The following is a 23,439-nucleotide window of genomic DNA, read 5'->3' as shown; positions in this document are numbered from 1 at the left end:
TTAACGAGATTAGTCGTGCTTTTCGCCCCTCTTTATTTTACTGTCTGCAGGCCACCTCTTGGCTCTCATGGTAATGGGATTAGCTGGCCTGTGGCCTACACTGAGACCACCATCACAAAGATGTCTGCTTCCTTGAGTGCACCTCTCTCCTGAATGCAGCATCGTGTGTTTATAGTCACAGGGGCATTGTTAACTCCGGGATTCAAATAGAATGGGATATTTACGACACCTCCTGCCTCCCCTACCCCATAAAAGCTGATTCAGGGAGACACTTAGGGAAGAAATAGACAGAAGACAGATGTGCTGCCTTCCCCAGATGCTGAGCAGCTCCAATTGTTCTGCTTATGTAATGACTTTTTATGACTCCTTGCAAATGTCTTTTTTGACTTTTAAAAGGTGCTAAAGTCAAATATAGGTAGTTACTGAAAATGTTTTAGTAATCTCACTGGACACTTCCAGCTGGCTTAAAATCCTCATCAGAGGATTTATAATAAGAAAACATCCCTTCCCCATCTCATGGATATAACTATGGTTTCCTCAGGTTTACGTGTAAGACTGTGCATGTACCTACAAAAAGCAATAGTGTCGTTGGACAATGAATGTCTTTCCATAACCCTTAATGGTTTGATAATTGTTTTAAAGGCAATTTATATAATTACAGCAAGAGAAGGACGCTCATGGAGAATGTGGACCCCCCACTTCTTTTCTCTTAATGCAAATCAATACATCCAGTTATCTCTGAAGGACAAATTTGATTTTAGTGATTTTGCTAATTCAGATTGAGTCAAACAGGACAGGGAGAACTCTCCTGGCTATGATGCTGAACTTTCCCAGCTTTTGGCTTGGCTAACTCTAGCTTCAGAGATAGTGTGATAAAACTTTTACCCACTCAATTTCATGCCAGCACACAGGGCCAGTGATGTGCTGGACTTGGGAGGGATGCCTGGGTGCGCAGAAGACTTGCCCCATGGTCATTTCTCTCCTTTAGAGCTGGCAGGTGAGTCACAAACTCAAGATTGACAAAAAAAATGGCAAGAGAGGGCAGAGTCCATGAAAAAGCACAAACTCAGCCTCCACCAGCTCAAATGTCTTCTCACCTGCAAAAGAGTAATGGCCAATGTTTAATGACCAGCTCGATTTGTGGTGTTGGCCATTCCTGTGGAGTAAATACTTCCACCATGGCTGATCTCAAGTCCGCACCATGACACTGTGCACTTGGAGTTGGGAAAAAATGCACTGGGGGCTCTTGCTTACCAGATGCTCCTTCCAGCACACTTCTGCATGTGCTTGCACTTCTTTCTGCTTAATTGTGAGTTAGATGCCCATATGCTTGTCTTCCAGGAACACTGTGGGCATGGAGAAGGCAAAGAGAGGGCCCAAGAGTGCTTGCATCATTACGTATAGTGCCAGGCATAGGACCCCACAATAGAAAGTCATTGTCAACGAATTGCATCATTACTGCAGTTTGAATTGTTGTAGTTGTTATTGTTGGCTAATACTTATTAAATTAAAATTTGCTCTTATAAGAGCACCACTAGCATATCTCATTTGGTGAAGATGAACATAAGAAGAGATTTCAGACAATGCTGAAAGAATAACAGAATTGGTGTCCAGTTACACTCTTTCGATGTCTGGGAATCAGTAAAGGCTATTGGCTTGTTTTCTTATCCTGTCTCCTCTTGTTCTGCCTCCACACAGCATTTCCTCCTTTCTTCCCGCACATTCCTCCTCTTGCCTCCTTATTAGTTAGGTGCTATGCAAATATTCGCAAATGATCCTCAGTGACTAGAATGGTAAAATTCTCCTTATCTCACCTACAATTATCAAACCAATGGTTGCTATGCTTCCCTTACCAAGAAGTTAGGGGAATCCACACGGCTTCTCCAATCAAGTCTTTTAACCCTCCTGGATTCTGAAGCCTAGGATGCCAGACAAAGAATGAGACAGAGGTACGGGTGGCAGTGCCACATTTCTTTCAGGCCTCTGCCAGCCTGTGAAGGTTGTCAAGACACCACTTGGGAGGAGTCCCAGGTTCTCCAGGTGGCAGACAGGACAGTTCAGTGAACGAGGAGCATAGTGGCATGGCTTATCCTTCCAGCTCAACCACAGAACTTCATCACTTTAGGTAAACCACTTCCCCTAGAGTCATTTAACATTTAAAAAATTTCCATATCTTCATTTATTCATCTATCAACTGGGTATAGAAACATATTTTCTTACAGATTTTTTTTTGCCAAGTTCTAGTATATGAAGCTGTATTTTAAAAGCACAAAAGCATGGTACATATCCACATACAGAGACAGTGTGAGAACCTTGTGGTAGATTTTGTAAACATGTTGAAGTATTGCTTTTCTTTGGACTCTTGACTAGTGATCTCATAGCCGTTATAGGCTTCTTGGTATTTTACCATACTGATACAAAGATGTAAATGTCTACCATTAGCATTAGTGTGGGGTCCACTAGGCAGGGTAATTATTTGTCTTTGAAAATAATAGGTGGATTGGGGGTGTGGCTCAAGTGGTAGAGCACTTACCTAACAAGTATGAAGCCCTGAATTCAAACCCCGGTACCACCAAAAAAAAAATGAGGAGCTATGTGACCAGAAGTTAAATCATATTTGACTGCACCTGTGATGGATGTCCTTGGCTCTTGAATTGGTGGATGTATCTCCAAAATTTCTGGACTGGACAAAGGTTTCACAAATTTCAGTTTTTAATGAAGAGTTTTCCTAAGCTTTTATTAATTTAGGTTGCTACAGCTATAGTATGTAACTTTGTCCTTGGAGACGAAATCTGGCCGAAATGCAGATGGACTATATTAAATACGAATTCTATTTCAACTACTTTAGTCATTTGCCAATCAATATTTTGAGCAGACAGAAAATTATTTTCTCATTTGAGTTAAGCATTTAGTCAGTAGCTTTTGCTGTTAAATGAATGATACTCTAGATTCATGGCTAGTCTCCTCAAAATTCTGCCAATGGAGGCATCATTTTATTTGAGACCATTCAGGAAGCGAGGACAGGAAAGAGTCAGCTCTTGTGCTCCTCACCCATCAGCTTTAGATGGGAACTTAGACTGCTAGTGTTTAAAACAAATGTATGGATTGTGGCCCAGAACTGGGTAAACACCTGCATAAACTCATGGAAGACACTTGGTTCAAACACCCAGTTATGTTCTTGTAGGACTCTTTCTTCACCTAGGCTTGGATGGGAAAAACTGGAGCAAGAACTGAAGCACTCGTATATTCTAGAAAAAGCACGCCTCATCTTACTGAGCTTACAACCTCCCTAGAGACAGGAGAGAAGCAACTGTGTTGTTAGGATACTCATAAAACACACATTCTCACCTCGCCAGTCCCTCTTGGAAATCAGATTATTGGATCTCAAGGAGGCCATTTTCCCCTGGCTTACAGAAAGGAAGTCATTTTTTTTTTGAGTCTTTCTGCTTTTTTCAAGCTTCTTATGTCAAGAAAAATTGGCTGTTTATTGGTGGTTGTCATTGGTCAGCCTGTTACTAAATTTCTCCTTGAGTAGATATTTAAGTATAGTTTTCCTGTAGTTATCTTACAACAAATAAGTTTTCGTGTTCAAAACTCCAGGATGGGTTCCAAATTAATAAATTTTAAAAACAAAAACTTACTCCCAAGGAGACCATGGGTGAGAGTTCTTCTGAAGTTTCTAGGTGCTAGCTCTTTGCTGGAACAGTGTATGGTAGGAGATGCAGATTGGGGACAGGTCTGGAACAGTCTCCAGTGGAAGGAGGACAAGAGGGCGGTGCCCACTCACCTCCAGGACCCCAGTGCCTCTCAACAAAAAGCAGAACTGGGAGGTGGAGGAAGTGTTTTGTAATATTTTTAAACAAATAGATCCTTTTTGAAAGCCATGAAGAGCTGTTATCATTAAGACTCTGATACCATGGAAAACTTAAAAATTCCACACTTGACCAATAAAGAGACCAATGCAGTTAGTTACACAGGAAAAGGGAACTTTTTAGTTGTTGGGTAAAACATTCTGAAATGTATAACTCATATGTTCACTTCCTTGGGAAAGTCCTTGGCTATTGGAATTCAAGTTTTATGATCTGCCTGTAATTAAAGTTTGGAGTTAAGTTTTTCAGGGAGAGAAAATGAAGCACTTTTAAAGCCAACACCTTGTTTCTCAGGACATCATCTGGGCCAGAGTTTTATGGCTGCAGTAGGCTTTCGTCACAGGCTGGCACTCTCTTCCTAATTCTTGAGCTGCTTCCAGCACCTCTTTATGGCAGGGCTGAGCTTCCAGCACCAGCAGAAGTACAGACCTGCCTTGGCCCATCTCTGTTGCACACATGCTGCACGAAGCCCCTGTTCAGACCCAAAGCATGGTACAGGGTGGTGACTGTGTCAAAGGAGGTGGGATTGACACTGGAGAGGTTGTGAGCCTGGGTTCAGATGCCGGCCAGATTATAAACTGAGGACAGCTGGAACAGGAAACACAAAACACAGCAATCACATCCAATGGTTGTGCCAGCATTGGCTGGTACAGGACGGCAAGAATCTTCAGGAATCTTCTGGAATCTTTCAAGTCAGTTTTTAAACAAGCCATTATTAATAATTAAGCTATATAAAGTTACAATGAAATGAAATATAAAAATATAAAGGTAGAAATATAAAAATATAAGGTAATAATGCTGAAAACTAACCGTTGCCTAATTTGCTTTTACTGCATTTTATTATGATCTATGTCCGTGTGTTTCATTAGGCTACCGTAGCTGTATGGTGGCTATGACAATGTATTATTTCCCAGTTTCTCCCAACCGCACATTCATAACATCCTGTCAGTGGATTAAAAACGGCAGTGACAAAACTGTAGTATTTACATCAGAAAAACTGATTGACACCACCAATCAGGACTTGGTTAATTATTTTGATTGCTTAGACTTAAGAGAGTGAGGAGGAAATGTTAACAATACAGATTAAGTTTACCAGCACGTCATGTATGTAGCTGTCGATTTGTGCATAGCTTAAAAATGAAGCATATTCTTCCAGTTTTTGAAAACAGGGGGCTGGCAAAGTGGATCAAGTGACAGAGCACCTGCCTAGCACTGAGGTGCTGAGTTCAAACACCAGTACCGCCAAAAAAACCAAACCAAAACAAAAACAGTTTCTGAAAACATTGTGTGATTTAGCAAAGAAGTCACTTGCTTTGTTGATGAGTGACTAACAGTTTTTTGATACATTATTGTTTTACTTTTTCTTACTCTTAAACAAAAATGTCAAGTAACATTCACTCATATTGGAACTATGCTTGGTCACCCACTGCAGCTGTAGTTTGGTTACAGATACAAGAATTCAACAAGAATCAACCAAAAGTGTCCTGTGAGAATCAATTGGCCTGCATGGGATTTATGACTAAGAGTATTGTGTGTTTATTTATAAATTGTGTGTCACACATCTTCTGTATCACTAGAATTGATAATAAGCATATATTATATTAAACATACACACACTTTCACCCTGAGAGCTGGTGGCTTATTGTCTACCACCACACCACTCCACGCACTGGTGAAATACAGTTCCAGACTTCTAGGACAGTGACCTACAAAACCTTTTGACAGCATCCTCCTTTGACAAGCCAAAAGCCTCGTGGCCTATCTTAGTTTCCACAAGGCATAGAAAAGGAGCTCTCACACACCCCTGGCACAATTATGTACATTTCTGGTTTAAGAGTAGCCACGTAAGTGGTTCCTATATGAACCTCATACGTCGATAAGTTAAGGTGTATCTGCTGGAATAGGATAGGCAGATTCCAAATTAAACCACCACACACTAGCCAAACAAGCCAACGGGGTATATTGACAATAAAAACATGAAATGAAACCTAAGTTAAACTAAAAAGCAAGAATTGCAGTGACCGTAAAGGGTGACCAACTCAGACAGCACTAACAACAAAGCTACCTCCTTCAGATTACAGGAATTCTAACTGTGCAACATAGTGGTTGTATCCACCACAGAGACAAACGCTCAGGAAATTCTAGTCCTGTGTTAATTTTAGCGTATGAATAGTAAACTGTACAGTCTCCTAATGACTCACTTCTTAGGTCACAAATAAGTAGGTATTAGTCATTTATAAAAGTGAAAGTATTAGAGCTGCCTGTCACTTGTACAGGAGGCCCTCAGAAAGGATCTGCTCATTTGCGTGGCTCCTTTCCCTGCTTAGCTGGGGGCAGGCTGGGTGTCAGGTAGGTAGCACAGGCTCTAGGGAATTCCACCATCTCCCTGATGCCTCACACTGTCTTCTGGGCTTAGCTTCACTAAGGCCATTTCTACCATCACCACGTTTAACTTAAGCCAAGCCTTGTGTGCACTTGTCATTGCAATAATCCTAACATATTTCTGGAACCATCAAATCCTTCCATTAGTCAGGGGCTGCTGGGGCTGAGCCAGGAGCAGAATCTCCGCAGTGGCTCTGAGTGGACCCACCTGAGGCTCCCCTTCCTCCAGCAATGGAAGACAGGGCCTCCCCTACCACCCGTACTGAGGGGTCCCGCTCTGCCTCCAGGGCAAGGCGGCTTTGGACAGATAGCCAGATATCATTCCAAATGAGGGCTGAATGCTGGCTACCAGGCTTTGGAAATTCTGGGTCTGCTTCATGGCATTGTTTGAAGAGTTCATCTTTCTGCTTGGTTCTCCAGATGGAAATGGCATTGGCAGAGATCCAGTGCCAGCACCCGGAACCAAAGCTAAGCTGCCCTTCTTAGCCTTGGTTTAGTGTTGACTTGGGGGTGAAAGGTGACACTTTTTTGAGAAAGGTAGTAAAACATTAATGATGGGTGAAGTTCTTTCTCTCTTGCTCCATAAGTGAACTAGGTACTCCTGTTTGCTCTATAAAGGGAACTGTATTTGCTAAGGGTAATTTGAAGTTGGCAGTGCAAATGGCCTCCTTGACTTCCTCCTGCCACTGGGCCCTGCGCTGAGGTGAGTGTTACAGGGGACATCAAGCAGCCAGAAAGAGCCTGGCCCAGCCCAATGCCCACCTTAATCAAGACCCCTGTCAGACAAAGTGTGCTGGATTTCTGGATGGTAGTAGCCACATGACTTCCTGGAGCCTGTGTGCGTCAGCAAACACTCTAAGGCTCGTACATCCGTTCTCAGCGAGGCACAGTGAGCCAGGAAGCTGGAAGTATGAGTGACTTGCAGTGTCCAGGACTCATTTTACTTGTATCTCAGTCCCAGACCTGGGTGACCTGGGGATCACAGACAGTCTGCATCTAGAAAGTGATGCTTTTCCAGTGTCTTCCTTCTGGTATGGCGGCAAGCCCACAGTGGGCATTTGTGAAGCAAACAAACAGGCCCAGCGGCCTCCTCTGTGCTTGCTGCCTGCTGCCTCCGTGGCGCCTACTCTCCTGTCACCAGGGAGATGCAGGTGGTATGTGACACATGTGGAAACCAAGATAAAACCAACAGAGCCAGGAGTTAGCACGTGGCACGTCAGCAGGCTCTGAGAGCCTTGTGGGCACAGAGCTGAGGCTGGCCAGGCGCCTTCAAGTCTGCTGGGCAAAGAGCATGTGGCTGTGCAGTGGAGGAGACTGGCCAGGTGTGGAGGAGGGCAAAACATTCCACTCTGCCCTGAGGAACCAAGAGAAACTAGTTTGAGAAATTGATCTGAATTCTGTCTTTTTTTTTTGGAGGTACCAGGGTTTGAACTCAGGGCTTCACACTTGTTAGGCAGGCACCTTACCACTTGAGCTACTCCATCAGTCCTGAATTCCGTCTTAGATGACTTCAAGTGCATGGCCAAAGGCATGGTTTGAGACTGTTTAGTTAGTGCCTGAAAACAACACCAAGGCCCTTCTGATTCCTTGTTTGTAGTCTTGAGACTGGGCCTTGATCAACACAGCCAAGGCTCAGTGCTCCCAACACTGGGCAGGCTGCCCACCTCAGTGGAGGTGCCTGCTGGGTCCTGACCACCCTCTAGGCATAGTGAGAAAAACCCTAATCAGGTGTCACATTTTTGAAGTATCTTATAAAAATGTTCAAGATAGGAGCGTGCACCCAGCTTACGCAGGAGACAGTTTGCTTATTTGAGAGGCGAAATTTGTATGTGGAAAAGGCACAAGAGCATCACTGTCACCGCCGAGGCAACCCAACTGTAGAAGCTGTGTGCAGCAGCCCTGGACCACAGATGACACAGGTGTGTGAAGAAACAGCAAGCCATGCTTATGTAATTCACTGAGCAAGTCTGTCCCCAGGCTTGGTGAGCATGCTTTTCGTGGCCTCATACAACTCAGGGTGTGTTGTTTCTGTGGTTAGCATGAAATGTCAGGCACTCCCAGCAGAGGTGACATGATTGATATTCCATGGTCCCGTGGAATCATCTCTAATGCATTGGGTTTACCCTCCGCTCGGAAGGTGTGGCCACGTCAGAGAGCAATCACGCATATTTCTTATTATGTTATAGCAATATAAAAATCCACCCCCACCATTTAGGCAAATAATAAATCTTCCTGGATCATGATTACCCAATTTGGCTGTTTACTTTAATCAAATCACAAAATAATGGTCAAATTTGGATCTGATTACGTGTCTATAAAGATAACCAAAAAGTCATAGTAAGTAACTGTCAGCCAAAGTCTTCAGATGACAGTTAGCATTACAACATGTCACTTACTTTTTTATCAGGTAGTTAAGTTAATTACCTGTGGTAAATGTGTTAGTGGGATAAGTATAGACTGTTGTCAACATTCGCTGGCCACTTTAAAGTGTGCCCGACCATATGGGAGGAATGAAGGGTGTAATAGCATGCAGATTTATTTACACCTGCTAATGTCACATAAAATCCAATAAAGAACTCAGGCTGGGAGCTGTGCATCTTCTTCCCACCACAAGATGGCTCCGTATGGTTTCTTCTCAGAAGCAACATGGGCTCAAGGGCAAAGTCATATTTGTGAAGCTGTGCAAGCCCTGGACAAGTGTATCTTCAAAACAGAACAGTGGTTTCGAACCAGGGACTTCAGCCTCCTTCCTTACTGAGCAAACCGTCTCCCCTTCCCATGCTCTCCCCAAGCACCCAGCCTCCTTGGTACCCTGCACACAAGGTTAAACCTGGACTGAATGCTGTACCTTCGGCAGGAACTTGACCGTGTTGCTCACTGCTCTTCCCAGGGCTTGGAGCCATGCATTCAGTTGTACTGGGAAATCTGTGTGCTTCATTATGGGCTGGTGGCAGCCATGGGTGTCAACTGAAAACCAAGCACTGAGCCTGTCTGTTCCTGGTTACATCCATTTGGGGCTCACTGCCTGGCATTCTCCCAAATGGAAGGTTGACCATGTTTTGCATCATTTTAATACATGGCTAGCCCTTTGGCTAGTCCTATTAAGAGAATGGAGGGTGAATATGATTGAGGTACTTTATATGCATGTATGAAAATAATGAAATGTACATTAAAAATTACAAAAGGGAGGATGAATTTGATCAAAGCACGTTATATGCATATATGGAGATAACACGATGAAACCCCTTTGTACAATTAATATATTCTAATAAAAAAGAGAATTCCTTTTCCAAATCCCCCTACCCTATGTCATTCAAAATTTGCTTTTGGTTAGAAGCAAGTTAACATCACTCAGTCCCTTCACCTGCCATTCCTAGGCAACACTAACTGCCATCAGTTCTTTTTTTTTTAATTGACACATCATATCTGTACCTATTTATGGGGTACACTGTGACCATTTGACATATGTATAAAATGTGTGATGATCAGATAAGGGTAATTAGCATTTCCATATTTCCATTTCCTCAAATATTTACCATTTCTATGTGCTGGGACCCTTCGGACTCCTCTCTAGGTATTATGAAATGTATAATTAATTGCTGTAGTCTAGAGTTAACCTACAATGCTTTAGAACCTAGAACTTTTCCTTCTAGCTCATGGTAATTTGGCATCTTTTATAACCCTTCTCTCTCCCTGCTCCCTCCCACCCTTCTCAGCCTCTAGTGACAGTTCTGTCTCCTTCTACAGGAGTAACTTTTCAACTTCTACAAAAGTTCTTTCTTCCCTCCTCCCTCCCTCCCTCCCTCCCTTCTTTCTTTCCTTCCTCTTCCTTTTTTCCTTCCTTGGCAGTAGTGGGGTTTGAGTTCAGGGCTCTACCACTTGAACCACACCCCCTAACCAATGAGTGAGATCTTGAGGTATTTGCCTTTTTGTACCTGGCTTATTTCACCTAAAACAATGTTTTTCAGTTCCATCTAGGTTGCCACAAGTGACAGGATTTTGTTTGTTTCAATGGCTGAATCCTTTTCCCTCCCTCTGTCCCTTCCCTGCCCCTCTCGTCTCTCTTTTTTCAGGAAGTTGGTGGGTTTATCTCATTCTCTCCAAAGTGCTCTCTTTCTCCACCAGCATAACAACTCTCCACAGTAGTTTCAGCGCGTCTCACTGCTCTGACTGCCTGACTTGTATTACTTATTTAATTCTCCCTAAGGCTTCTTGAGTCACGGGACCAGTTATTGCCTAATTCTTCCAGCACCCACAGTTTTGTTGCTACAATCCTGTCTCTGGATTTTATGAAAAAGGTCCTTAATGTCATTTAACTGGAGCTTCAGAAAGAAGCAGAAATAAGTGTTCAACCCACCATCATTACTAAGAAAACCAAAGCAAGCCTGCACATGTGGGATCTTGTTTACTCCTCATAATAACTCAGTGCTGCTATTATCCTCATATTTAGATGGAGAAACTGAGGTGCAGCAAACTTGAATGGCTTGCCCTGGTCCACGTAGTCAGGAGGTAGCATGGAGCTAGGGCCCAGCTCCAGGTGATCTGGCCCCTGTATTGATCGTGTCTTTCCTCTAGGAGAGGGGAGGTATGAGAAATAGAGCAGCAGATTGAAAGTCTGTTTAAGAAGTTAGAAAAAGAAGAAGAGGAGGAAGAAGAAGAAGTAGGAGGAGGAGAAAGAGAAGAAGAAGATGAAGAAGGAGAAGAAGGAGGAGGAGAGGGAGGAGGAGGAGGGAAAGAAGAGGTTATCTGGGTGTGGTGGTACACACCAGTAATTTCAACACTAGGAAGACTAAGGCAGGAGAATTGTGAGTTCAAGGCTAGCCTGGACTACAGAGATTAGTTCCAGGACTGCCTGGGTTACATAGCAATACCCTGTCTCAATAAAACAAAACAAAAGCAGCAGCTAAGGCTGGGTTAATGTCTGTAATCCCAGCTACTCAGGAGACAGAGATCAGGAGGAGGCCAGCCCAGACAAAAAGTCAGCAAGATCCATCTCAACAAACAGACCAGGAGTCATGGCTCATACCTGCAATCCCAGCTACTCCAGAGGGATAAGTAGGAGAATTGCAGTCCGAGGATAGACTCAGAAAAAAGCATGAAACCCTATCTGAAAAAAATAACATAAAGCAAAAAGGGCTGGAGGTGTGGTTCAAGTGGTAGAGCACTTGCTTAGCAAACACTTCCTGTACTCTCTACACTACTAACTGGTATTGCTATCTTTGCCAAACCCTATGGTGAATGACAACAGTGGTAATCAGGAGGCCAAGCTGTGCAAGCTTATCTGGGTCCTATTCTGAAGGGGACATCAGCAAATAATAAATGAAATAAGTCCAACAATCATGAAAAAATGACACTTTAGACTCATGCATGGATGGCAAACCGAGGTTCACAGCAATGAGGAAGAGAATGGAGCTGGTCATAGATGGTGAGAGGCAGGACTCGAACTTGAACCTTGGATCCTTGTCATTTGCTGAGTGGTTTTTGTGCACTGAGCACTTTTCCCATTCCCTCAACCAATCCTCACAGCAGGGATTTGCCAGATGAGAGACCCCAGACTCGAAGAGCATAGAAAACTTGCCAGTGTCCTCCAATAAAGAGTGGGAGAGGGTACAAATGCCAAGTCTTCTTGCTCTGTTATGAAACCCAAGCATTTCCAGGGTCTTTCAGGATTTCAGACGCATCTGCTAGGATGCCCTGCAATGGCCTTTGTCCACAAAGTAAGTCGGTGACTGTTTTTTCCCTTTTTGCACAGCACTAGCCCAACTACATCTCGGCCCTTCAGAGGCATTCTTTCTTTTTTCCTTCTTCTCTTCATCTCTCTCTCTCTTTTTCCTCCCCCTTCTGTCTCTCTCTCTCTTTCTCTCTCTCTCTCGTTCTTTCTGGTGGTACTGGGGTTTGAACTCAGGACCTTATGCTTACTAAGCAGGTGCTCTACCACTTGAGTTACTCTCCCAGCCCTTTTTGTTTCTAGTTATTTTTTGAATAGCATCTCGCGTTTATGCCTGGACCTTGGCTCTCATATTTATGCTTTCTGCATAGCTGGGGTGACAGGCATGCACCATAATGCCCAGCTTTTCATTAATTGAGATGTGGTCTCATTAACTTTTTGCCCAGGCTGACCTTGAACTGAGATCCTCCTAATCTTTGCTTCCTGAGTAGCTAGGGCTACAGGTATGAGCCCCATGCCCCATCCCTCAGAGGTCTCTTCATTTTGTTTTTCTTTTTCCTTTTGTTTTCTTTTCTTTTTTCTTCTTTTTAATTTTTCTCAGAGGCCTCTTTAAAGAGTCAACTGAGGGAACAGTGGATAATGCCTGTAATCCCAACTACTCAGGAGGTACAGATCAAGAGAATCATGGTTTGAGGCCAGCTCAGGTAAATTGTTAGTAAGACCCCCATCTCAATCAAACATTGCATAGAACTTGGGGGAGAATTAAGTCAATTAATACATGCAATATGCTTAGAAAATAGGATGTAATAAATTTTACATTTTATATCATATTAGAAAAATGGAGGGAGAGAAGTGAACTGGGGTAGGGTTTAATCATTATGTTTCAGAGGAAAATTAGTAGACAATCTCTAAACTGAAAAATCAGGAAGCAGCACTGTAGAATGCTTTCTACCTGTAAAAGAACATACAGGGGAGAAAGGCTAAGATAAGCATAAAATTGTGGCTTCTACAGCAGAAGAAAAGGGAGGGGGACAAAAGGGAAGGAAGAGCCTGTTGTTTTCCATTCCCAGCCTTATAAAATGACTTGACTCTGAGTTTCCCAGATGCAAACCCTAAGACAGGAATCTGGGTGCAGGTGGCTTATTAAAGAAATGCTCCCAGGGGACAGGGGAGGGATGGGAAGCACAGCTCAGACCTGCTCCTGCTCCAGGCAAGGTTGCTGGACTTTGGCCCCAGGTCACCAGAGGCTGTCCACACCTGTGCAGGTGGATGGCTCCTACAGCCCCAGGGAACACCTCTGGGGACAGCCTGGCAGGGAGGCTGGTGATGGACCCCAGATGATCTCAGTGGTGACCTCTAAATACCTACAAGTCATAAAAACACCTTCAGCACTATCCAGCTTGCGTCTCCAGCAAGATTCTTCCCAGATTTGTGTCCAGATTAGACAACAGGATGGGCAGGAGTCTCCACTTGTTCCACCTCCCAGGTCAGGGACTGGAAGGTGCTGACATATACACCTTTCCAGATACCCAATTACCTTGTGTGACTTCAGGCTTAAAGTAGAGGAACCCCTATGGGATGGAGCACTTTCCTGAACCTTTGCAATCACCCACATAGACAGCTGCTCCTTCCAGGTGCCTCTTAACATTGTGAGCGCTAAACCCAAGAAATTTATCCTAGTTATTTATTGCCACTCCTTTACATAATTTCTTTAAGTAAAAAGAAGAGTGTTTAAGTAAAGACAATTTTAGTACACTTGTTATACTCAAATAGTAGTTTTTTCTCTTTAGAAGTACTGGGGTTTGAACTCAGGACCTTGCACTTGCTATGTAAGTGCTAGCTCCTTGTATTTTAGTTATTGTTCAGAGAAGGTCTTGCACTAGTGGAGTGGCTCAAGTGGTAGAGTGCCTGCCTAGCAAGCATGAGACCCTGAGTTCAAATCCCAGTATTGTCAAAAAAAAAAAAACATTCAGATAGGCTCTTGCATTTTTTGCACAGGCCAGTGTCTAACCATGATCCTCCTACTTATATCTCCCTAGTAACTGGAATTACAGACATGTACCACAATATCCAGCTTGTCTGTTGAGATGAAGTCTTCTTAACATTTTGTCCAGGCTGGCCTCAAACTGCAGTTCTCCTGATCTCTGCCTTTTAAATAGCTGGGATTACAAGCATGAGCCACTGCACCTGGTTCAAAAGGATGGGGGAAAGGGATGATGAAAGACCTAGAAAGGAGAAAAATTGAACAGAACAGTAGATGAACCTTCAAGAACTTCTTTTGTCCACAAGTAAACTGACCCTTAATAGAGACCCTTTTGGGATTCTGGGGCAAGTTCATATCATCACACAAATCAGAACCATAGTTTTCCAGCATGCAGCACTCAAACTCTCAAACAGGGCCCTGGATGTCCCAAGCAGCACAGAGGCTCTTCCTTTCCTTCCTTGCCCCATTCAGCCCTCCACCTGAGGAAAGATGGTTCCTGTCTCTGAAGCCGGCCCAGTGTCCAGCAAGAAAGGAATGTCCCAGAAGCTCCCGCACTTCTGTCTCCTTTGGTCTCCCACACTGGTCAGCCTGGAATAGAGGCTGGGAATCCTGAATACAGACTTTGTAGTAAGACAAGCTCACTGCTTGAAAGGTGCAGGAGGGGGTACCTGCTTCAAGTTCAAAACTGCTGCTGCAGGGACCAGAGGCCACCAGACCTCTGGTAGTCTGGACTGGCAGAACAGGCTTCCTCATGCTCTCTAGGAGGGCTTGACTTGACAAACTTTCTTGTTCTATCATCTTTCTGCTGCTGAGAGAATCCTGGAGATGTCTTGTATCTGCAACTTATGATTTTGGGCCCTCCTGGGTGTAGCACCTGTATGCAGGTGGCTGACTTCATTGGTCCTCCAGCAATTAACCTACTCATTTAGCAGCTATTTATAAAGGGCTATTCAACAGGCCCTGCTTGGTGCTTTTTCAAAACTAGACTGCATAATTTGTCTTTGAATTTTTTTGAGCAGCAAGGACTTGGTATTGACCGCAGTTAAGAGGGAAGAGGGCTTTTGCAGGTATATGCAATTCACCTGCCTGTGGCGAAGAGCTGGTGGCACTTGTGAATGGTTAGACAAGCTTAAGGTCACTGTTCATGTGCCCCAGTGAGTCCAAAGGTCACAGTCATGACCACACAGTAGAGGAAACAGAAGCATAAAATCCCAAATTCAGAACACGAGAGAGCCTGAAGCACTGGGCTGACAGCCCTGGCCTGTAGTTGTGCTTTCTGGTCTTGGCTGTTGAAGTCAGGCAGCTGATCCTTTTTTCCATATGGGGTTGCTTCAGTCTCTAGGCCCTTGATTTCTAAGAAGGGTTAATAGATGCTTTTTTGGAATAAACAGTTATGTCAAAGATTTTAAAAATTGATATGCTTCTGCTCTGTGCTCTAACGAAAGCAGTACGAATGACTCTCTAGCCTCAGACAGGGTAAAATGGGATGATGTTATTGATAAGTAAACATCTCCACTGTAAGGGAAGTACTTACAGAACTTGCTGGGACTCCAGCATGGGTCATGGAGGACTGGAATCTTACAGCAGGCACGTGGTCAGTTAGAAAGGCTCAGCTGATGCAGCTCTCATGGTCAAGGGTGGAGCTTCCTCATCCAGGAGTACCAAGAGTAATGTCTGCCTGACGAGCCATGATGGGGAGATTCAATGAGCTGCTGTTTAAAACACTTACTATAGAAACTGGACAAAAATTGACCTAATATGATTAAGAAGAAAATGAGAGTAGGGGCAAGAGGGGCTATTTTTAAAAATCCTTTTTAAAGTTATGTTGTGATATTTACCAAAGTTCTTATAATATATCATGTTGAATTCACCCCCTCCATCATCCTCCTTTATCCACCCTTCCTCCATTCCTGGAATAGTTTCAACAGGTCTCATTTTTCCATTTTCATACATGAGTACATAACATTTCCACAGTTTTTCTGCTGCTTCATGTGGCAGTGGTGGAAAATTTATTGATTCAGTCAAAAAACATTTACTGGCCCCTGCCATATACCAGACCCTGTGCTAAGGGCTGGGGACACACTGGTGAGTAGATATATGGATATGTCTGTACAGAGTTTGCATTGCTGCTGGGAAAGATTAATTAAATTTAAAAAATGCAATGAAGTGATTAAGTGCTATGAAGAGGGAAGCACAGAGAATTGTGGGGTATAGAGCAGGACCAGCTGGCCAATGGTAGATCTGACAAGCTCTTTGGAGGAACTGACCCTTAAAGTGCCACCTGATGGGTGAGGGAGCATTTGTAAAGTTTGAGAGTTAGCAGGGGCCAAGAAGGAGAGAATGGCACAAACAAAGAGAGTAGTACAGTGGTTCCCTTGTATCTGCAAGGGATTGGTCCCAGGACCGCCAAGGATACCCAAATTTGAGAATGCTCAAGTTCCTTATATAAAATGGCTTAGTATTTGCATAGAACCTGCAACATCCTCCCATTACTTTAATTCCTCTCTAGATGACTTATAATACCTAATGTGATGTATATGCTGTGTAAGTACTTGTTACACTAAATTGTGTAGGGAACAATGACAAGAAAAATGTCTGCACATGTTCAGTATGGACACATCTTTTTTCAAATTATTTTTAACCTGGGGTTGGTTGATTTTGTGAATGCAGAACCCTCAAATACAACTGTACACAGTATGGTGTAAAGGGAAGTGAGAGGTGGTCAGGGGTGAGTAATGGAGAAAGCTCCATGCAGGGTGCCTGGGTCCTCTAAGACCTTACCGTATGTTAGAAAGGAACTGAGACTTATCCTAAGGACTGTGGGATGTTCCTGAAACTGCTAGCATTTGGAAGGGATCCCTTGGCAACTGGGTAGGGGAAACCCAATTACCACTGGTCAGTGGTAGCCTGGATCAAAATGGTAGCAGTGGAGGTGGAAAGAGAGATGGATTCTACCCCAAAAGTAAGCCAAACAGCCATCCAGAAATGAGGCGATGACTCTCTAATGGCACCTGCTCACCTCTGCCAGGGGCATTTCTGGTGGCTCAGCAGAAAAAGCTGTCAGAGAAAATTAGCAAGCACACAAGTCTTGCATGTGCTGTAGATGGGAGCCGTGCACACTCAAGCGCCTGACCCTGTAGGTAATCAGAGAGCAATTAAGCCTCTCTTGCTAGATGGAACCTGGCTCCTGCAGACTAAAATGGATTTGAAGTGGATGGGAGTGATTAAGCATAGGCCTGTGGTACCCTCACAGGGCAATTACAGCTGCAGGAAAATGTGATGAGCTGACCAAGTGAGAGGAGGGCTAATTAGAGAAGTCTGGTGGGAATGGCGTGATGAGCTGATAACCAAGAAGAAAAAATGGAACTGTGTGTAAACACTGTTCACCAGATGATTCCAGATAAGCAGACATCCTAGTGAAGTCATGGGGGAATGCTTTCAAAGAACAGATGCTGAGAGAGGTGAAGAATCTGCTGACAGAGCAAGTGACACCTTGGGGTATGTCCTAACTGGGTGATTAGACAATCAGTGACCCCTCAAGGTTTTCCAGGAAACTGCGGGCCAGAATGTGGTTCATCCAGAAGCAAAGTGGAGGGAACCCTTTTGAACCACTGTCACTTTGGGATGACCTTGGGAAATCTAATAGTGTCAGTTCATTCAGGCACTTTTTATCTGGCTCAGTATTTAGGAACCCATTGTCATAGTATGTGAACGTAAATCATTTCATGACTGACAAAAGTGATTGTCGATAATGATAGAGAAGAGATAACATTAACTGAGCAAGTGCCTTTAGTCTGTGTTTTGCTTTGTGCTTTACAGCACTTTGTGGGTTAATCCTCACCGCCTGTGAGGTAGGCACCAGTATCCTCAATTGACTCATGAGGAATCTGAGGTAGAAGATATCCCATGATGCCTGGAACAGTTCCATGAGGGATGCAGGATAGGGTTGTCTCCTGCATTCTGGAGATGAGATAATACAGGTTGGGAAATGCTACCCAGAGTCACACTCAAGAAGTTAGTGACAATAGGGACCAATCTAAAGGTCTTTCTATCACATAATATAGTCCATAAAAGAAGAGAGTATGGGCTGCTGCTTCTTTAAATTATAGGTATATTTATGTTAAAGGCCCTGGGTTCAATTTCCAGCACTGCAAAAAAAAATAATAAAATTGAGATAAAAGGGATCACCCATTGAAGATTTTCTAGGAGAGAAAAGATATTGTGGTCCAGCTCTCATCGTACTCATTTTGTCACACTATGCATGCATTTTGGTTACAAGAAACAGAAGATGAATGGGTTCTGTGTTGGCGCCCCCTTCCCATTTTTTGTTAAATGCTCTCTCCTTCATGTGAGTTCAGAGTCATCAGGACTAGAGTTATTTTGTGGAGTAAAAATCTTTGACACTATGTACCAGTTATGCTGCATAACAAGTTCTTCCCAAATTTAGTGGCTTAAACCAACATATATTTATTATCTCAATCTTTTTTCCTTCCCTTCCTTTCCTTCCTTCCTTCCTTTCATTTCGAGACATGGTCTTACTGTATAGCCCAGGCTGGCCTTGAACTCTCCAATCCAAGTACTAACTAGGCCTGACTCTGCCTAGCTTCTAAGATCAGACAAAACTGGTCATATGCAGGGTGGTATTGGCCTTGAACTCTCAATTCTCTTGACCCAGCCTCCTGACTGCTAGGATTACAGGTGTATACTACCATGCCCAGCTTGACGTTTCTGTGGGTCAGGAGGCAGAGCTTAATTGATTTCTGTGTTGCAGGGTCTCTCGCAGGCCACAAGGAAGAAGTGAGTCAGGGTTAGTGTCTCATCTGAAGATTTGACTGGGGTAGGATCCATTTGTAGATAACATGGTTGTCAGCAGGACCTAGTTCCTGAAGGGCTGCTGACTGACAGCCTCAGTTCCTAGCTGGTTTTTGGCCAGAGGTGACTCTCAATGCTTTCCATGTAGATGTCTCCAACATGATAACTTGTTTCATTAAAGAGTGGAAGCCAAGCAGTTCAAGGAAGGCAAGGAGGAGACTTACTAACAAGATGGAAGTCTTGACCTTCTGCTGTATATCAGGTCCTGTATTAAGCATCTTGCATGAATTAATTATCTCATGTAATTCTCACAAGTCATGTACATAGGTATTGTCCATTATACAGAAAACATGAACTTCAGAGATTAAATAACTGGTTCAAGGTCAAATATGTACAATAGAGCCAGGGTTCAAAGTCAGGTCTGCCAAATTTCAAAGCTTCTAACCACCACAACTTGTCATTGTCCCTGAGCACTCAAATGTCTTCTACTTGCTCCATTCTTTCTAGTTACTTGGTCACCCCCTCAAGAACAAACCTCCAACTCTTAATATGCCTTCCTACTCCAGGACTCTCCCTTCTAATCCTACTGTCTACTCTCTTTGTCTTGATTTGTCCATATTTATCACGTCAATCTCTGGTTCAAAAATTATCATAATCTCCCTTTTTATCATGCAATCATAGAAAGTTAGAGCTGGAGGTGTTGCCAGGTTCTAGCTCAAAAGTGTCTTGCCATCTCCCTCTCTCCTGCCAAAGAGTCATGGAATGTTAGAGCTGGGAGGGAAAATGGCTTTTTATTTTATGTAACTTCTTTCTGAAGTGAGTTCTTTCTAAATTATTGGGTGGAGATGTTGAGAGGGGAAGTTACCTGGTTTTCAATATCTGTACTTATAATAAAGTTATAGCCGTTGAGATGGTGTTAGAAGGTCTAAGGCTTCATGAAATAAGAAGAGAATTGGGAACATCTGGAGTGGTTTTAGGGAAGAATAGCTCCTGAACAGCATAATTCTCTCCACATGGATGAAAGTGGGCCAATTTGGCTCACTCCCACTCTTTGGCTGGGAGTGGAGGCAGTTAGATGAAACTAGAATGGAAAAAAAAAAAAAAACGTGAAGGCTATTGAGCTGGAGAGATAGATTCCCTGGGGTTCTTTTTATTGATCGATATTTTGTGTATGCTTAAAATTTCTATGATGATGATGATGAAAGTGTGACTAGGCATAGAGGAAGAAGAGTATAGTCTAGTCTTTTGTTAACTTAGCTGTGAGGGGAAGGAGTGTGGTCAGGCAACAAAAGGGAGACCACAGGGATTTAAAAAGGATTTGTTTGTTTAAAAGATGAAACAGATTTGAGCATGTTTGTTGAGTGTTTATACCATCAAAGAGTGTATCAGTTAGTTACTGCCACAAAATTGCTATATAACAAACCACCCTACAGCTCAAGAGTTTACAGTCTTTTATCATTTATAGTTCTGTGGACTGGCCGACCCATGCTAGGCTCAACTGGGATGGGTCAACTTTGCTCCTCATGTCTCTTCTTCCTGGGACAGGATAATGCAGAAATATCACCTCCGTGGCAATGGCAGAGGCACAGGAAATCACAGACAAGTCTCTTGAGGCCTAGGCTTAGACCTTACACACTGCTGCTTCTATCTTATAGGGCCAATGCAGTCACAAAGCTGGGCCCCCTTTATGGAGGGAACAAAGTCACACGGCGAAGCAGCTAGTAAGTGAAATTGCTAGCTAGGACAGGCTACATTAACCCTTAGGCTTCACTCTCATGATCCATGGTCTATCCTCTCCAGAATGAAGTCTGGGCCAGGGGAAAAGCTTGAATCCTAGCTGAGCCTCAAATTGTCTTTCAGGGGTCCTTATCCATAGTCAGTTAAAGGAACAGATTATGTGAGGTCCAGGCTGCTTGGGTGAAGCCAGAGCCTTTGGAAAACCAGCCACAGGGGAGGAAACTCAGAGTCTTATAGAAGCTGATCTGCAGAGAAGAGTGGAGAGACAGGCAGGGGAGAGGACTATGCCTGGGAGGGCCTGAAGCCTGGGTAGGAACAGAAAGAAGCAGGAGGGAAAGGAGTAGGGGAGCAAGTTGAGAGAGCCAGCAAGGCACACACATACAGGTACACAGGACACTAATGCCTGGGGGGCAAAGGAGAAGTGAGACTGAGGAGGACAGCAGATCATAATAGTGACAGACTGAGAAAAGGGCTGTCTGCAGACAACTCTCTATCCCAACGCCTTTCTGCAGTTGGTTTAGTGAGAGCCCCTTGATCTTTCCACTAAATCCCTTCTCATTGGATAAGTTTGAGTGGGGTTATGTTCCTTGCATACCAAAGATTCCTCAATGAAGATAATCACATAAAACCTTTACAATTTCATTATTCAACTAACAAATAAGGTCAGCCTTTCATATACATGTCACCTTGCTAAAGATGACTCGAAAATCTTCCAGTTTCTACCCTTACAGAGATCAAGTTGAACTCGGGGGGGGGGGGTGGGGGAAGAGGAAATAATATGTCTGAATGGTTAAAAATAGCCCAACACACTTGAGGACCATCTACGCAGTGCTACACAAAGTAAGGCTTGCAAAACCCCAAGGGCAGGCAAGGGTGGGGCTGCAGTGGTCAGGTGTTGCTTATCTCTAGGATGATGCACTTGATCTGGGCTTGGAGGAGATCTGAGCCTGGAGACCCCATTTCTCACCTGAGCCGGAATAATAGTTTTGAGGAATAAAAATGCTTTGTAAATCCTAGTCTTGCAAAGTTAAATCTGTAAAGTCTCGGGTGTTTTAGGGAGAAGACACTGGCCACCCATGCAGGAGAGATTGAAGGCAGGAGAACCTGCTGAGAGGGAGAATGGACAGGGAAGGTGCAGAAGCCAGCGAGGGGAGGGCAAAGGAAAAATCAAATGACACTGTGCATGCTTTCAACCCTGAATCAGAGACACTTTTCACTGGTGTGGGTGGGGATCCAGGTATCATCATTTTCAAATGCTCCCAAGGGACTCTGATGTGCAGCCAAGCTTGAGAACCACTGTTCTAAGTTTTCATGGCTGGGGACTGTTGGTGGTGGTAAAAAGGGCAGAAGGTGATGTGGCTAGACAGGGATAGTGAGACTATTGACTTCTAACAATTTTTGGGTTTGAGGTGACCCCTGGATATTCAAGTTTTTTAAAATCCACTTTAGAAACACGGGGTGTTGGAAAGACCCACTGGAGAATAAAATGCAGAGAGAAAAGAGGTGGGGTCACAGATCAGTTCACGGGAAAGAGAAATAACAATAATAGTAAGGCCAATATATGTCGAGTGCATGGCATGGGTGTAGATTCTACTAGCTGCTTTGCTTACATGGACAGTTGTTGGGAGAACTGGAGGTTGATGGTACATGTGGCCAGCTAGTATAGGAGAGTGACACATAAATGAAACAAGTTAATATCTAATTCTAAAAATTGTTAGAATTCTAAAAATTGTTAGCCACCCAATAGGTGGCTACTAACAATTCCAGTAAAAGAGTAACAAAAGAAATTCAAAGAACCTTATCCAAAGTCCAATAGTTAATTTAGAGTTAGAATCCAAGTCAGGTACTGAAGAGTAAGCAGGTGCTCTCCTGTCATAGCTGAGCAGAAGCACATGGGTAAAAAGCCAAGAAGGTGGAAAAACTAAGGAGACAGGAAAAGTCAAGGACGCAGCAGGAGAGCCATAGCTGTGCAGTATGGGCTCAGGCAACCAAGAGAAAGGAGGGTCTCAGAGTCACCATGTGCCTAGACCATGTTTATGAAGCAGTAGGAGGAGAAAGCCAGAGCCAGAACAAGGGAAACCTGGTCTAGCTTCCGGAGCTGCAGATGGAATATGCATAGATAAATCCCTTGGGGAGGGGCTGGAGTGGCAAATAAGCAATAAGTGGACCCCCATCACAAACACCCTCTCTTTGCACTGTTTTCATGAGCTCTCTCAGACAGGTGTCACTATCATCTTTCCTATTTTAAAGATGAGGAGACTGAGGCTAGGAGTGAGTACAAAGTGAGGATTCCATTTCAGGATTAAGTCCCAGCTTGTTTGCCAAACTGTACTTCTGTGCAGAGAACTGTTCATCAGCTTCAGACAGTTGCTAACTTAATAATGTGGAACGTTGTAGAATATGAGAAATAGCTCACCCCTGGAACATCGTGTTCCACGTGTTCCATCTTCCTGTAAATCTCTCAACAGTGCCTCTCCAAATGTAATATGCATCGAATCACCTGGAGTCTCTGATTCAAGTAACTCTAGTGATGTGGATGGTCCATAGCCCACCTTGAGCAGCAAAGCTTTCCTGCACATTGGAATCATCAGGAGAGTTTTCAAAAATACGGATGCCTGTTTCCGACATCCAGAAATTGTGGTTTAATTGATCCTGGTATGCCCGGGCTTTGGAATTTTGAAAAGATCTCCAAGAGATTGTAAGGAGCACGAGAGTTCAGGGTTTTTTTTTTTTTTCTGGAGTTTGCAGTAGGAAGATGCAGCCAGCATGCAAGAAAACAAATCCACAAGGAGGGCGAACTGACGGGCTAGTTTAAATTATGCAAGGCAACTACTTTCTAGAGGGTGGTGGAGGATAAGGAAACAAGTCGGATTTAAAGACTATTCTGGATATTACGTTGACTTGGACCCTTTCGCAGTCGCTGGGGCCTCGGGACTCCAGTCGCCTCACCCTGGGCGGAAGGGGCTCGTTGCCGCCGAGCCTTCCAG

Source organism: Castor canadensis, chromosome 10 (assembly GCF_047511655.1).
Source record: "Castor canadensis chromosome 10, mCasCan1.hap1v2, whole genome shotgun sequence".
NCBI lineage: Eukaryota > Metazoa > Chordata > Mammalia > Rodentia > Castoridae > Castor > Castor canadensis.
Note: the sequence above shows the minus strand (reverse complement) of the source record.